Source organism: Ruditapes philippinarum, unplaced genomic scaffold (genome assembly GCF_026571515.1).
Source record: "Ruditapes philippinarum isolate M1 unplaced genomic scaffold, ASM2657151v2 ctg9457_1_1_1_1, whole genome shotgun sequence".
Taxonomy (NCBI): Eukaryota; Metazoa; Mollusca; class Bivalvia; order Venerida; family Veneridae; genus Ruditapes; species Ruditapes philippinarum.
This window is the reverse complement of record NW_026855735.1, coordinates 25,468-44,062: the sequence shown is the minus strand read 5'-3', so window position 1 is coordinate 44,062 and position 18,595 is coordinate 25,468.

Here is an 18,595-nt window from a genome sequence, read left to right as displayed (position 1 = left end):
GGTGACCATGCAGATGGCTATGTGGAGCACAGCAGCCTTGAGCATAGTAATGTGATGCTGATGCAGGCATCCTGTAAAATACAAAAGGCCAAAAGCAGTACCAAAATTTAAATCTCTTTGAATTCCTCGGCAATATATTTTTTAAAAAATATAGGAAAAATATTCAAAATATAGGAGAATATAGGAAAAATAGGAGGTTTTTTAAAATATAGGATTCCGACCCAAAATATAGGAGTTTTATAGGAATATAGGAATTGGTTGACAGCCTGTAATAGCTAAAAAAATTAAAATTCAATAATTTGACCTTCAAAGTCAAGGTCATTTATGAGTGAAGGTCAGGGTCTGTCAAGTTATTTTTAAGGGATATCCTTGAAGATTATTATGTTCAAGTTTGAAGACAATCCATTCAAAAATAACAAAGTAACAGTCAATAACAGCATGAACAAGCAAAATTTGGACTTTTAACCTTGAAGGTCAGTCATTTATGGATGAAGGTCAAGGCTAGTGTGGTCTACTGAAAGGTCTTGTCCCAAGGATTGTTGTGGCCAAGTATGAAGACAATACACAAAGAAATAAGACTAGTATAGCAATACCTCTACTTAAGTCAAGGTAAAAACTGCTCTTTAAAAATTGAATTTAGATATAGATATGTTTTGTTTTTTTTTAAATTATTTTGCTAGGGCAATTAATGCACCATTATTTTTAAGTATTTAAACCTGTTAGTCAATCTCATGATGATATATTTTCAAATGTAATGGCAATATTTTTACTCCTGAAGTTTTGTCAATTAAAGTAACTCACTGGTATTACACTTCCTATGTTGTCATCTGTCACAAGCATCACAAGTGACTGCCTCCTGCCGTTTCCTCACAACACTTCCACAGTCTATACAATAATCAGTCATTTCAATAACCAACAAATAACTTAAGGGCCGATTTGACTAGTTTTGATGCCGATTCTGCTAGTTTTGGGGCCAATTTGACTAGTTTTTGAGTCGATTTGACTAGTTTTGGGGCCGATTTGACTTTTAATAATTGTTGTGTGGCCGATTTGACTAATTCTGATACACAGAAAAATGCCCTTTTAAGACAATATAAATGAAGAAAGATCGTTACGGAAAGCAAAACTTAAGTTATTTCCGCTTGTATATGCTGACCTTCACCCTTTATGTGAAGCAGGTGCTTTCTCATATTATCGTGGAATTTGATTGGTTGTTAAGGCTGGTTGCTCTGTGATGATTTTATTCTACACACCAGTTCAAATCATTAGTGCAACTTCTAATTAAGTGTTAAATACCTTAGCTTTGTAATTTTTTGTGTTTTAATAAAAGCTTGATAGGCCATAATCAAACTTTTAGGATCATATTGACGCCTTTTTGGTACCACATGATTTGGTTTGTTCTAAAAATAGTTTGAACTCAATTATGTGTTGTTGTTTACAATATCCCTCTAAAATATTTTTATGTTTATGTTTACTTATTAGTTATATAAGCATTTAGCAATGAATACTACAGTTTTTCATTGTTACTGTAGTCATATGTTTTATTGTTTTGTTGTCAAAACTAAAAATTGATATTAAGGATAAATAATGTTTCCATTATTGGTTTTTTAATTGGAGTTCATATGATTGTAAATTATCTATTTGTGGAAACAAATGCTTTGAGCTATATTGTACATATAGTAGTGTGAAACCTTCATTTAAAGCGCCTTGTGTTAGAGACCTGATACAGGTTTCTGCAACATGGGAAAAACTAAAAAATTGATGATCTTGGAGAAAAAACTGATTAATTTAATGTTTTCCTCTGGACTTTGCAATAATTTCCACAGTTACCGTAATAATTCTATTTAGCGCCCGGGCTTTTATTAGAATCATAGACTTTTCGAAAGTTGGGGATGGGCGTTAATTGGAGACGCATCTTCATAAGACAAACTAATTTTCTAAGCAAGGCTTTTATAAATCCACTCGCCCCTCATAACGAATCCGAAGATAGAGCGGATGTTGATTTATAATTGCAGACAACGCTAAAGTCGATTTCGGTATCGTAACGTACCGGCTAAAGTCTGTTTTTTTCCGCAACTTTAATTACCATGCATGTAGAGTCCGGTTTCCGGCACGGGAATAAAAAATGAGCCTCACGCATTTTTACTGCAAAAATATTATGATTTTTCCCAACGAAATATTTATGTAAGGTTACCAATTAACTCTGTAAATCTGGGATGTTTCTATACAATTTAAAAAGTGAATGGAAATATTATTGAGTCCGATCATTATGCATTTTTTCACCCGCCAATATAATTGTTAAAAAAAAGTAAGGATAGTTCTGACCGATTTTTACTGACACAAAGCATAATGTTCCTAAAGGGATTTTAATGCGGGATTTTGATATAAAAGACAATCGTTCTATTGTTCAAATAATTTTAATCAAGAACTAATCTCCCATGTTGGGCCCCAATACATTGAACACCCACACGCTTACCTTGCTGACGTAATGAAATAGGCGCGTGAGTTTTGGCATCTCGGAATGGTTATTTTTTATACATGTTATATATACTTATACACAAAACACGATTGAATTATGGCAACACCTATGCTTGTGTTCTATAAATCTGTTATTAAGGGATATCACGTTTACAAATATACATGCCCAGGCGGAACTATACTTCAGTGTAATTTGGAACCAGAAAATGAACATAGTGATAGCACAATTATCGTAAAAAATAATGGGTCTCTTGTTGGACATATACCGGAGGGATTATGTCAGCCTCTTACAAAATTATTTAAAGATGGACTTATTGTAGAAATCAGTGCCGAAATACTTGGAGAACCGCGTTCGTCATCAAAAGGAACTTTTGTAAAAGGTGGTGGCATTGAAATACCATGTACATATAAACTTTACGGAAAAAAAGACAAGAAAAAGGAAGTTCTATCCTACGTGAAAACGGAAATAAGGAAACTTGAATTGTAAAGGTAAGCTCAATTGTACTCAAATCGGGGGATGGGCGTTTAAAAGGGGCAGTTAATTTTTCAACTTTGGGCTGAAAAATGGCCGTTTTTTGTCAAAAATATGGGGGGTTGGCGTCTATTAGAGGATGGGCGCTAAATAGAATTATTACGGTATTTTGTTTTTTATCTGTTTTTGTCGCATTTCTTTAGTTATTTTTGCCAGAGACAAAACAGCTCTGCTAAATAGACATGTTTTCGGATATCGACAGAAGTCGCGAGTGTCGCTTCCATCTGTTTTAATAAGTCCACGAAAATATGAGAAACCACGATAATACGAGAAACAGGGATACAATAATATAATAGTATACCTGATCTGCAGATATCTCTTATTTTTCATTTATAATACATTAGATGGTCTTGATAACATGCAAGTAATCAGAAAAAAATTAATGTTTTTTTTTTCAGTTGGCCAAGTTGACCCGTGCCGAGCTGGTATAGGGCCGAGTTGTCTCAACCCGGTAGATCTAGTCAAGAGGGGGCTCTGTAGGCTACGTCAACCCATTTATATCAACTAAAGTGAATTACGGTTACACTACCATACCTTACCACACAACTAAGAAAAACTCGTTCTTTTTAAAAGAATAAAATGGGGAGAAACTGTCTGCAAAATATAGCACAAATACAGACAGTTCTCTACAGTGCCAGTGGGGACACAGGCACTAGACACAATTATTTTACCCATATACCAGGGTCTATTCTAGGATTCGAAAAATAGGGGGGATTTTTATCGAAAAGTCAGAATTGATTATATTTGTTGATCTTTTGGCGCGATAGCTCAGTTGGTTAAACCACTGATTATCACTCCTGAGGTCCCGGGTTCGATCCTGGGTTACACCCTTGGGATTTTTCAGAGACACTTTCAGTGTTTCAGTGTTTCCCACCTACCTAGAGGTGTACTGGTAAGAAATCCAGGTAATCCTCGCATGTATCAGTGCTATACACTGGGCATGTAAAAGAACCAAGGGGTCTATTCAATAAGAGCTAGGGACTGGCTCCCGGATTCCCTTGTATCTTAAAGCTGTTTCTTAAATGTATACAATGTATACCTGCTTAGAGTGATCGAAAACGATTTTAAAGCAGTATAATGTAGAAAAAAAAAATTTCCCTTCTTTCTCTATGTAAAATTTTCCCCCTGCCTCTGAAAAAAGAATTACGGACAGGGCGGACCGTGAGACAGGGCGGACCGTACCAGGGCGGACCGTGACTCGAGACTAGGCGGACCATATTTTGGGACAGGGCGGACCGTCACTCGAGACGAGGCGGACCATGATTTAAAAAAGTATTTATATGTGGAGGAATGTAATAAAAGTATTAAATTATTGATGTTTTTGTTCCTCGTATTAATATTTCAATGCAAATATAAAAGTAAAAATATTATATACAGTAAGTTTTAAAAGTCTTATTGTTTAATAAATTATATTTCAGTGTTCTTTTTATTTCATGTGTTTGTGCTTATTATGTAAATTTTAATAAAATAGTTTTGTTCTTTAAATATGTCACTTTATTTTTTTTGTTATTGTGTTGTACGTATTGCAAATAATTTTAATGTGATGTAATTCGTTTCGTTATCATTGTTATTTCGTGTATTGTACAACAAAATATATGTTTTTTATGTGTCTAATTGTTTAATAAAGTTTGTCAATTTTAGCAGCGTAAGCGCCTTACACAAACAATGGCATTGTAATACCTGATAATTGGTCAATTATTACCTGCGTAAGTCGACGCAGTTACAAATAATTTTCTTGAGAAAAAAGTATGAAACTACTCTAATATACTGAAACAAAAAAGAAACTTTCTCCAAGTTTGAATGTAGATATGTTAGTACAGTTTTTCAATCCTTTTGAAACTCAATTTTTACGTTGAATAAATATATTAGGCTTTTATACAGAGATAAGCTGACCGATTGAGTTTTACAAGCTACTACTTGTATACAAACAAGTGTGTACATCTAAGTGGTACCCTTGAACAACTAGCACTTTGCGAAAGTTTCTTTTTGGTTCAGTATATATATGTTACATATATGTTACATAGAAAGGTTTAGATTGAAATATTATAAAGAATACCAAAATCATCCACAATTAAATACTTTAATAACTTTTTTAAATCACGGTCCGCCTCGTCTCGAGTGACATCGTCCATTCAGCAAATAAATATACAATTACACATGAACTTTTAAAACTTATTTTATATTTTTACTTTTATATTTGCATTGAAGTATTATTACGAAGAATAAAAACATCAATAATTGAATATTTTTATTACATTAACCCAAATAAAAATACTTTTTTAAATCAAGGTCTGCCTCGTCTTAAGTGACGGTCCGCCCTGTCCCAAAATATGGTCCGCCGAGTCTCGAGTCACGGTCCGCCCTGGTAAGGTCCGCCCTGTCTCACGGTCCGCCCTGTCCTGCAGGCTGAAAAAATAGGAGTGAATTCTCAAAAATAGGGGTGAATCCCCCCACTTACGAACTTTCGCTATACGTCTATGCAATATTTCGATAGAGCGGAAGTCAGTGCGCGAGCATGCGCTTTGCCATATCTCGTTCAGTTACCGCTCACGTTTAAAATCGGTTGCTATGAAGCGACACTAAGTGTACATGGCCTTTACAACTAAAATATCAGACAAACACATTAAAACAATACACATCAGGGCACTAGACAACTTTTGGGGACAGGTACCCATACCCTCAGGAAGGGGAATTTTGCGTCATTTTAAGACAAAAAGGGGAATTTTAAGCCATATATGAGTTCTTTAAATTTAGGTTTTACACTAACTATTGCAGGGCTTTTTTTCACAGGTTGGGAAAGCAGCCCAGCCCTTAATTTTGGGGAAAAAATACACGGTATATTTGCAAAAGGGGAAGAAAAAACTTGATGTAAATTCAATTTTTGGGGAAAACTGCATGATTTTAAAGAATTTTTCTTTGGGGAAGCAGCCCTATACCGGCCCCTGCTATAGAAGGAAAAAAAGCCCTGTATTGGCACAATTTCCTACCATTACTTACAATAGCTAGTATATTTATTACTATAGACCTAACAAATAAAACATATAACATGAAGTTTTTCTTGAGATAGGCTATCTCATTGTTTTCTTTATTGCTTTCTTATTGCACTTGACTGACTCAGACATCAATCAGAGCTCCAGATATATGTTTTTGGCCAAGGGTTTTATACCCCTCAAATTCTAAAGTGAGGGGTAAAATGCAAATTCTAAAAAAGTTAGGGTTATATTAAAATCAATAACAAGCATAATGCATTTTTGTTTATGATAAAAAATTAAAACTGACAGTTGTTTTTGTTGTTGTTTTAAAAAAACAAAAAACTTGTACAACAAAAATTGAATCAGTGCAACAAGCTCTGGAAAGGCAGACCTTCCTAGGCAAGGGTATGTTGTACCCAAGTTATGGAAACACAGGAAAATTATTTCCTATTATAGTCATTAATTGTTTCTTTATTTTTAAAGTTAAAAATGTATCACACTATTTTGCAATCTGCACTGGTCAGTTCTTAATCTATTTTCTACATATTTCTGCCTGTTCTTTAGATTGAAACAATTATAACAATGAGAACTAAAATAAGAGTTCAATAAAAATAAACATGAAAGTTTTATGCCTTTTCTAAAAACAGGTTTTGGTTTCAGAGAAAATTGTCTGTAACTGTAAAACTTGGTACGAAAATATTTGAGTACAAAACTGCAAGAGAAATACGTTTTTTCCAACAACAACTGACAGAAATTAGAATAGTTTTGTTTATTTACTAGCAGAATATGACAATGTATGTCTATTCTCTAAACAAATTGAATATTAGGTAAACTCCTACGATGATTATCTGCCACATTAATTTTGTCAATAATTTTACGAGAGTTACCTCCCTTGTACAGTACATTTCTCACTTCCTGCTACTTTCGAGTTTAACATACAGCGTTGTTGACAACTGTAATTTAGTTTTTAATCCATTGAAAGTTAAACAGAAATATATTCTATTTCTATTAAATCAAAACATCACTTTTTTTGTAAAATATCAAACATTTATACAATAATTTTTTTTGAGGGGAATTTTCTGCTGAAATAGGGGAAAAAAGCATATGATTTTGAGAGGGGAATGGGGCCGATATTCGGCCCTAAAAATGGCCAAACGAGTGCCCTGCACATAGACTACACATAGTTGTTTTCCATATTAATATTTTGCATTTGAAACTGATAGTCAAACAAATATCTCAATATTCTTACTTATTTAATTATTGTTTACATGTGATGACAGCAACGCTGTGTGTTAGATTACTTTCGGTTCAGAAAATTCATTTGTTTACCATCAAAACTCACATGTTTACCATAGGAACCACATATCGATAGAAAGCAAATAAAACAAAGGTAAAGAAAAAATTGTCCGTTTCTGAACAAAAAGTCGAATAAATAAATACAAAACCTTTTTAAAAAGTCCCTTCTTTGAGTTCATTTGAAAGGGGAATAATTTGGTGGAATTTTAGACAGGGAAACAGGCAGTTATCTTTCATGGCTAGGGAATATGGCCGACTGAAATTATGCAAGCAAGTTTGTAAGTGCCCCCCTCCTAGAATAAACACTGATTTACGCTCATTATACTATATATAAAGAATATTCTTTATATATAGTATTATGAGCGTATATGGGTAAAATAATTGTGTCTAGTGCCTGTGAGTGGGGAGGTGACGAGGGGTCCCTGTGTGTCCAGTAACACTTTCCGCGTATTTGTTCCGTTCGCTTTTCGGTATAATTTCTAACAAAATTGACAATAATAGAATTAAACATACAGGGTATCTTAAGCTTATTTACGGGTCTTTACTTACACGAAAAGAGAGTTGGTTTGTTTCTCGTGTTGAAAGATGATGTCTTCCAATTTTTGAAGGGAGTTTGAACCAGAAAAATGGTATTTTTTCTGGACTATTTCCCGCGCCTCTGTTTTGGAAGCCTCCATCTTGTTTTTCTGTGATGTCATAAGCATGTGACTTCGAAACTCCGCCTCCTCCAGGAAAGGGATGTCCGAAAGTGATTACCTATTTTTACACATTTATCGGTGTTCAGGTAAATTTGCAATCATGATAACAACTTTTTTTGGGTGGGGGGGGGGGAAATATGGCCTTATGGTCAGACACTTACATTGATTGTTCTATATACTTACATTATGGTGCCGATGACATGTACTTGCGAAACTCATACGACATCGGCTGGGTGAGTTTCCTTTTCTTTGTTCTATATAGATAGTAAATTAGTCACATTTGAGGCTAATTCTCAATTCCACTGTTCTTAATGAATTACATACTGTCTTCAATTTTAAACATTAACACTATTTAAGTCAATGAGGCAACTTTTAGTCACCCTATATGTAGATAAGGTCTATTTACTGCCCATTTATTTACTTATTCTATATTTACAAACACAGTTGTAATTACTGTAGTGAATAACTAACTGTACATTTTCATTCATTCAGGCATAATTACATAACATCATTTTCATTCATCATTATAAAAATTATGGGTAATGTCTTGTTCTAGTTGTAAGTTACTTTGCTCAGTAAACTGTCTCTTGTTATGTTCTTGTTATGTCCTGTGTTGTTAAGTAATGTCCAATAAATATCTTGTATATTTGTTAAGTAAAAATGTAATTAAGGTGACAACAGACACTTTCCGTGGTACTCACATAAATGTCATTTAAACCAACTTATTTTAGTAATAATTGTTATTTATTTAATCTTTGTGCATTAAATGTCGTTGATCATCATAAAAAATAACATATTTGAAAAAAAATGCCTTTGTAAATGATTAATTTTTAATAAAAATCCTTAAATTTTAAATCGTCATATCAAAGTCATTTTTTATTTTTTTGTCATCAAACTTTTGGAAAATAAACATACTTATAATATCTTGGGAACCGTGTCTCAATTTTTTTCTATCTTTTCTCAAAAAAATATTACGTAACGTTAAACATTTTATGCGACTTTTTTCACCATACATATTACGTAATTAAAGATAATTAAATCGCTGATTGAGCAATCAAAAATCCCTGACACGGTTCCCGCCGTAAATGAATTCCCTTTCATGTGCTTTAAACCGCATGTTAATTGCTTGATTATTTAAAAAGTTATGCCGATTCAAAGTTAGTCCGACCCGCATCAAACGAAGTGTCATAAATCGGCTGTTCTCTCTCGGACCCCTACGTTTCACGCTAAATAATTGCATAATACACACAAATATCGCAACAGAGAGGGTCACAAGTTGCGGTAACATACTCTAACAACATTTTATGACCCAGTGACATCTGACCAATTAAAAAGTTGCTGATTAATATCAGTTTATAACAGAAATTTCTTCAAATCTTAGCATGATTTACCGTCCGTCTGGTATCGGTCGCACATGTCACGTGACTTTCGGTAAAATTTGAGGCACTCGGTGGGGGGAAATTGAACGTATTTGCGCACCGCTAGCGGGGTATTTAATTGTTTCACTTTTGAAGTTTATTATTATTATCATCAGCATTATTATTATATTATACCAGTGTCACTCTGTCTGTGTATTCGTGTATGAAATTCCGTTAAAACATAAATTAAAATAACAAAAAAACTGAGCTTCTGACAGTCTTTTAAAGTCCATGGTAGATGTACAAATAAGAACGGGATATTATATATTTTGTCCTCGAAATTGATATAAATGCTTCACATATTTTAATAGAAATGAAAAGTATCACTCGATTATTATGATCTGACCTTCTTGACTTCTATTATCATGAATATCATCTATGCACGACATAGAAATCCAGTTTCTACTGGGATATACAATAAATTCCATACTTTGTCCCAGGTTTATTAGTACTGTGTTCGATTTACTGGCGAACAATTTATTCAAAGCATTCTCTGATATATATTTTATTATCTTTTTTTATTGATTCATAGAGAAATAATCATCCTTAGACAACCTAAAATGGTTTAGAAATTTGTCAGGGACACCTTACTACAAGTCATATAGGCGTTCTCATAAAAAATGTTGTCTGTTTTTGTTGTTGTTTTACTTGTCATTGTTAGAAAACGAGGTTGAATGTAAAGCAAGTCCTTGAATCCGTACAAAAGTCCATAAACTCAATGTAATATCTATCAGATTAACGGGACAGACAAATTATTTTCACACATTATGGATATTTTAGCAACTATATTTTTAATCAACCCCGTGGTCGTGCGATTTGCCGCTATGCTTAATTATAAATGTTTCATACATTATGTTACGTACATTGGCCGACGATTTCTTATTTTATAAAAAAAAGGCTAAATAAAAGGTAGACGATATTCATAAAAGATGTACGGTATTTGTACGCTACATGAATTACGAGAAGTATGGACCAGTATGGACCGGTAATTTACGCATATATGGAACTACCGATTTCCCTCTTGATGCCTCAATAGGGGCGGAGCGTTATCGATAATTGACAGGTTACGCGAATAGCAGATAAAAATGGTACAGGTGCCGTTTTAAAACGTTTAAAAACACATTTTTTGGACTAACTGCTTGCAAAATTAAATCACGAATGTGTTCAGAAAAGGTTGATTAATTTACTGAGCAAAAAATCTCATTTTAGGTATTTTCCGTGATAATTGACTCCGTTGTCACCTTAAATAAAAGTAATTTCGTATCATTTTATGCACGGGCAATTTACATTCCTTTTCTAAAAAATCGTTTTCATACTTTGCATTGTAAGGTAAACTTCAGTAGTTCTTTATAAAACATTAATAAATATTGTCTTTATATAAATCAACTTTACATTTGTTCTGTATAAAACAAATTTAATATTTATAATTTTATATAATAAAGGTCAGCCAGTTGCACCTGGTAAAATATGTTTTACTTTAAAATTACTTAAAATAAATGTAATAAAATATATAAATTAAATAATTAAAAATAATTAACATTGTTTAAAATATAAAATGTAAAATAATATCAATATAAAATTTGTATTTTAATTTGTGTTTTGTATTTCATGTATTTATAATTGTTTATTCATTTTATAGGTTTTCATATTCACATCATCTAAATAAATATTAAACACCCAGTCAAAGTTGGTCATGTCTTTCATCCAAACCATACTCTACATATAATTAACACACAATTTAAACTACACACATGCACTAAATACACTTAAATCATGACCAATCAGACTAGTTGGCCACTTCAAAAATTAAAAGAACTACTTTCTAGACTACAACGACTTGGATCTAAATCGGTACCGGGGTGGGACCTTATAAGAAATGGGCTAATCCTACCTTAACCCATTACTCGATATGTATACACGTCTTTTAACGCCTTTTCACCCCTTTTTTGTCTCAAATGGTAAAATATGCCTTATTTAGGCCCCCAACATTTGTTTTTGTTTGAGAAATGTTATTTAAAAAAGTGATCACTTTTTCGGCGTAGCCCCCAACCAAAAGATACATCGATTAATCAGGGGGTTGCCAGAAGGGGATGTGCCCCCTTCTGCTTGATAGTGGTGGGGGGGGGTTGAAGGAGGGCGGCAGTCCCCCTTATTGCCAAGAAAAATTAGGACTTGTTAGAGGCTAAAAATGACCCAGATCGATCATAAGGTAACGTGTAACCAACGCTGAAAAGCATTTGACTCTATCTCAATCCATTGAGTAGTTGAAGCACTTTGAAATCAATTTTGATGGGAAAAAACCAACGCAAAATAGTGATTTTTGGCAAATTTGAGATGTCCCCTCGTTGCCATGGTAACAGGAAATTTAAGCTTGAGCATGTTGTTACAAAGGCAATGGTCAAGTCAACATTTGTGCCAAGTTTGATTAGTATTGAAGCATTTTTTTTTATAGCAATTTGAACTTGTAATGGGAGACTTTTCAATGAAAACAGCCATTTTTTTACAAAATGCTAATGAAGTAATGGATTAAAATAGAGTTTTCATGCTAAACAGGTGATTTTTCTAGGAGAATGAATAATTGCCTCACACATAAAAATGATCCTGCTATATAGGGGTAGCCAACCAAATTTTTTGGCAAAATGACTTCTGCTGATCACATTTTTAAATGCAAATATCCAAGTCAAATATTATCATAGAGACTTGTGAAATATTTTTATTTTCTTCAATATAAATATAGTGCTAGTTTCTAATTTAGTTTTTATCATTAAAGATAGCCCATTTTTATTCAATCACCTTATGTCCACTTGAATCTTACTGGTTTCCCTGCACTTTTTTCAGCCAATCGCTGGCCATGTCACAAGGATTGCGAGACGCTGACCTAAATGACAGTGACGAAAGAGGTAGCGGCCTTGGCGAACATCACTTTAATTGCATTGATAATACATTCCGTTATAATACCAAAAATATTAAAGAATTGCGGTCTAAATATAATTTGTTGATTTGAACTACACAGAGCTATTTAAGTTCCTGGAACAAAAAGACGTAGGTCGCGCCTTAAGAGCGGACAACGATGAAGCTGATGATGAGCTAGATTGAATAAATTTGTTAAAGGGTAACACTGTTCTAAAATAGATTTTACCTAATCACCACTCCATCACCTGTTCTGACTTTCGGACGCACACATTAAACATGATGCTAATCAGTGAATATTTACTTTGTTTACATGCAATATTTTAAGAAATTTTATACAATTGTAGAAAGCAAACAAGTTGGAACTGATATTTAGTGTGAAAAGAAAAGGGACAACTAAACACTACTTTTAAGTTACTTTAAACATATGTCCCGATCCGCTCTGGCCTCTTACGAGTATATACATCTTTACACCTTGTTAATGAAAAAAAAAGTTTTAAAAATGCACCAGTAATTGTCGATGATTTTAACTACAAATATTTTGTGCGAGACATATGATATCCAAGGGAAATAAAAATACAAATGACTTCTGTTTTATTGTCTATAGTCGTTAACTGGTTTACATCGTCGTTATGCTTAATGTCAGGCCCAATTGATTGTCCAAATTAATTAATTTACATCAAGTCATGCAATGTATACGTTATCATTAATTTTTCTAATATTAATATAAATATAAGATAATCGGGCATTTTTTATTAAGCTTAATATAGTAGGCAAAATCAGGGTTTGTCTTATTCTTAATTTATCAAACAATTAAGTATTTGAGTGAGAGTGAGAGGGCTTGTAGCACTTTGGCGATTAGATTCATGACATCTCCAATCTAGTATTTTAAATACAAAACACAAATCTTCCGTTATATATCTGGTGACAGAAATGATACATCTTCATTTTAGTCCTGTTGATTATCAGAGATCATGATAATCTCTTTACAATTGGAATTACTTCCTTTTTTCTTGAGATTCATTAATGCTTATGTTATATTATTATTGATCATTGTCATCTATATATCCTATGCTGATGTCATTCTTCTCATCTTGAGCTCTTGGTCTTAACTAAATGCATTATAAATGGTTAACATTATAAATAGTTAAATTAGTTTAAATTCTTGTTATCATTCCATTACAACATTAAAGTCCCCATCAATTTCTCTTAAACTCATACAATATCATCTCAACATCTAAAAAAAATTGATAAATAGTGAAACAAAAACAAATTGCTTAGCGCCGGCATTTTTTCTCAAATTGACTTGCAGAGAAAGTATTGCCACGAAAGTAATTTCTTTTTCACTATATCATTTTTATTTTCCAGATGGTTTGAAACCATCATCAGAATGATTCTCAATAATGCTTTACGCAAGTTAAACTCCAGCTCTGAACATCATTTTCATTATACAAGTATTTGTAACCATTATCTTGTATATTAATCCAGATTCTTTGTCATGTGGCTATTTTTAGAACAGGTCTCTTATCAGTGACGTATACGATGCTTACCTCAGATCGTTGGCTATTCACAATGTAGATAAACAGAGACTCTTATTACAGTTGAGCACAAGTAGAGATTTTGATGCTAAAGCATCAAGTCGCCGGATAGAAATATGATTGTATCATCATAAATAAAAGAAAATATCAGTTTAATGGTCCGAGTATAAAGAAAAGAGGAACAATAAGTTGAGTAATGTTTATTCTTAAACACGTTTTCATTTACTTCCCACAATTATATCTTTCTTGCTGAGAGTTTAATGCAATAAATTTATGTTATGTTATAATAAAACATCATATTTGGAGCAAACTTGCTTAGCAATTTTGTCAAGAAACTGTTATCATTATTAAATAAGCAAGTATTGTTTGGCAATATTTACCCGAGACTCAATCATTTTCGGGAGCTGTTTCGTTTGCTTACATAACTTATTATGATTAATGTTAACGATTTTATTGTAAGTATAATTACATGTATAATTATATCAATTAATACTGCTCGATGGCCTAGTGGTAAGTATGACGAAGTTGTAACCTACATGTAGTAGGCGCAAGTTCGAATCTCGGACAAATCCTGTGTGTAGTTTTCATAAATTGATTTTTATTATATATTTTAACTTTATGAAGCATAAGTTGATAAATCGTGTATTTCAATTCTAGCACTTTTTTATTTCATAATTTTGATAAACGGTCAAGTTTTACAAAATACAAAAAGTATTATAAAAGAAAACATAAAAAATCACTTTATCCTACAGTCTTCAATTTGAAACTAACTTAAAATCTAACACCTTGTCATCGAGGCTTGTAAAGCAAGTGATATGATTATAATTCTACTTGTAATTCTACTTTATACATATACCGTTGTACGTATGGTTTTCTTCAGCATACGATACATGTAATTACCGACCATCGAATATTTGCAAAGTGACTATGAAAATATATATATTATGCTTAATTATTGCATAAAATAATGCAATTCTACTGTAAAAGTGGTGTCTGCATAAAAAAATTATTCTTATGCACTATCGAAAAAATATATTATTTAGCTGAAATCAATATTCCTGTCGTTACATACGATAAAGTTAACGTTTAATTGCCTTTCAGTGCAATAAACTATCAAAACAAAGATAGTTTATTAGTTTTCTCTGTGTACTCAATACGATTCCGGCCCCTACTGTCATACCGAGATTTTCCATACAAAATTACTTTGATTTGCACTTTATCAGCTGCTTACCTGTATGTCAGTCTTATCAGCCATTTGTTACTATTAATAGATTTTATAACAATAACATACAACGTGTAGTCACGTGATTCTGGGAGAAACTGTTTATAATAAATAAGATAAAAAAATAGAATAGGTCTCATAAGATACAAACAACCAGATAATTTTAAAGTGTCATTTCAAATATCATGCATGATTTATTTATCATAAAATAGCAACGCTTGACACTTTAAAAAAGTAAAAGTATCCCTAAATTCAATGACTGGTCCATAGGGATACGTCATTAATTCATTTTATAAAAATTGTAATGTTGCTTTTTACGATGTCAATATTTGAATATTTCATTTCATTGAGCAACATTATTGTATGTTTGAATTTTTGAGATTACTGAAAACAATTGTAGTCTTTAATTGTTCAGTAATTGTTATGCTTCTATTTACAGAAATTAATGCCTTCTCCTACCATAGGTATAATATTAAACTATTACAAATATATAATTATGTAAATCTCTAGGAGATAAACAAAAAACATCTACTTATATTTGATCCTCCCAGACAGTCTGACAATGATGATATAATGATGGGCAGGAAAAAGTCTTAGTCTATAAAATCATTCAACATAATAATCAATATGTGCAGTTGTTAAAGGATCAAAGGATAAAAGAATAGAATCCAAATATTTTTTTTAAATATTGATCATTCGACGGTGAAATAACTATCAAGTTTACTATGTGGTGATCTCTTACTCATAATTAATCGCGGGAGATCATTTCTGTATTACAAAATTTCTACAATTTTACTACCTAATCAGCGGTTCAGAGCTTAAAATTTTGTTTGGAAGGATTTTGGTACCAAAACGTAAGCTATCTAGCTGCGCCTTATAAAAAGGACATAAGTAAAATATGCTAAGAACGAGTTAGAATGTCTTTTGAGTTCTCAAATAAGGTATCAATTTGTTCAGATTTCTGGTGGTGTCAGTTGTTCAGCCCCAAAGTTATACGAATGGGGGTCGATATCATATAATGAAGCACATTTACAGAATTCTTGTTACCATCCCGATATGAAGTTTGCAAATTATGTTGCTGTATATCATACTGGCGACAATTAGATCATACAAGACAAACAATTTAATAACTCTGTAGGTATATTAAGTATATTTTCTCCTAAGATGAAGATCTCTACCATGATCTATCGGCTTTCAAATATCATCAAGAATTTTCTTTAGGAGCAAGTTATGTTGAAACACAATCCTTTCCATGCGTTCGGACAATACCAGGGGAAATGCGTTTAACAGTTCGACCATGATTTGCCTTGCATCATATAAAGTTATTATGCCTCAGAATTGATTAAATATTTTACTTCTGTAGAAAAAGGGAAATATGCGTTTAATAATGTACTTTGTAATAATGGATTTAGAACATGTGAGTTACTTGTCACCTAGCTGAAGAAAATAGTGTTGAATGTGAACTTATTTGTGATAAAAGTAAACATAGTAGTATTTTGATGTCCATACAAAATACTAACTCATTACCAAAATCCAAAAACCGCAAAAGGTGGATCTTCAGTGAAGCCGACGAGTAACGTTTTGGAAACTATATAACAAACAAAAAAGGCTATTTAAAAACAAAAATGATTGCATTGCATTTCAAAGGCTTAATGTGCCTTTATAAGTGCTAATTTTTCATTTTCAGTGGCAGACATTTTTAAATCTAATGTGAATGGGTCAATCCAGATGAATTCAAAGTTGAAGCAGTTGAGTTTGCAGATTTAACTGAAGAAATGAACACTTATGACCATGTACAGAGATTTCAGAGCGACAAGAGTACCTTTCACATATTATTCCATCTATAAGTAAAGAGTATTATTTCAAAATCCGGGTTTTAAGCAGATTTTCCGAGGGATTAGATTGAGGTGTGATTAGGGCGGTCGGACGAGCGCGGGCGTGTGTAAACAAAGTCTTCTGTGCGCAACTCTTCCTACATTTCTCAAGGGATTTTGACAAAACTTTCACAGAAGCTTTTCATCATATACCCTGGCGCATATTTTCTGGGTTTTGTGATTTGATATTTTTTAAACTAAATATCGAAGGTTCAAAGGTAAAAGGTTATAACTGCCACTTTTGCCGAAATTGACTTTTTATGTTTTTTATAATGTACTTATTGTCCTTTATGTCTGACGAAAATATTGTATAAATATTCAATCCTTATAAGGGCAAAACATTAAAAAGTATTTTGTAATAACTTCCTTTCTACAAATTATTTAGGGGTAAAAGGTTCTAAGTGTACTTATTACCTGTTGTTTACTTGTTGTTCCACATGTTGTGAAGAATATGTAGTGGAAAAAGGTTATAACTGATTTTATCACCTTTTTCCCCTGACAGAATACTGCTTTCATACAGTTCACAAGCACTATAAATTATATCTGTTATCTCTTTTCCCAAAAATTTATCTTTTAGATTTAAATGCAGCGAGAATATAACCAAAGATGAAAGACAGAAAATATTCAGTACATACTGGTCAATGGGTGATTACATAAGTCAGAGGCAATTCATTTGTTTCCATGTTGCCAATAAAGAACCAGACAAGGTATCTAAACAGAGAACAAAACGAATTATTTTGAATTCGTTTTTCTACACAGTTGGTGGCAAATACTTTTTTCTAAAAACTCTCGATGTTGGTTCCAAAACAGTTGCAAACGTAGCTAAGCACAAAGTGGCAGGGTTATATGTTGGAAATGACAAGAGAGGGAAAGCTGTGCATGGAAATAAAACCACGGAATATCACAAATCATTTGTAAAGAAACACAACGAAAGCTTTCCGACTGTTGAATCACACTACACACGAAGACTCCAACAGGAAGTATCTAACGCAAGATTTAAATATAAAACGAAAATACTCACTGTATGTAGAAAAATGCAAAGGACAAAATAGAAGGTGTGATTCAGAGGCTGTGTACAGAAACATTTTCAGTACAGAATATAACTTTATTTCTTCCATCCTAAGAAAGATCAATGTCCAGTCTGCAATCTGAATGTCTTATGACACTTTGAGAATAGAAGATAGACTAGATGAGGCAACAAAAGCAAAATATCAGGCACACCAAGTGACCAAAAAAGAAAAAAACACAGTGCTAGAATGGAAAAATCAGCCGATAAAGAACGCACAAAGAAAGATCCAAAGTTGTCTATGTCGGCATTTGAAATCAAGGCTGTTCTGACATCACCATGCAGTTTAATTGGTGAACTTTATTACAAAAGAAAACTGTGTTGTTGCAATTTGTCATTCTATGAACTGGGAAATGGTAACGGGACTTGTTATCTGTGGGATGAGACACATGGGGAAACGAGGCTCGTGCGAAGTAGGAACTTTTGAGTATTTGTATGTAACTTCTGTTGCAAGTAAGACATCTGGTATTGAAGAAGTGACATTATATAGTAATGCATGTGGAGAACAGAAGTGCAATCAGTTTGTTGCAAGTTGCTTAGTTCACTGTGTCCAAGATATTCCTCACATCAAGTGTATAAAATAGAGAAAAA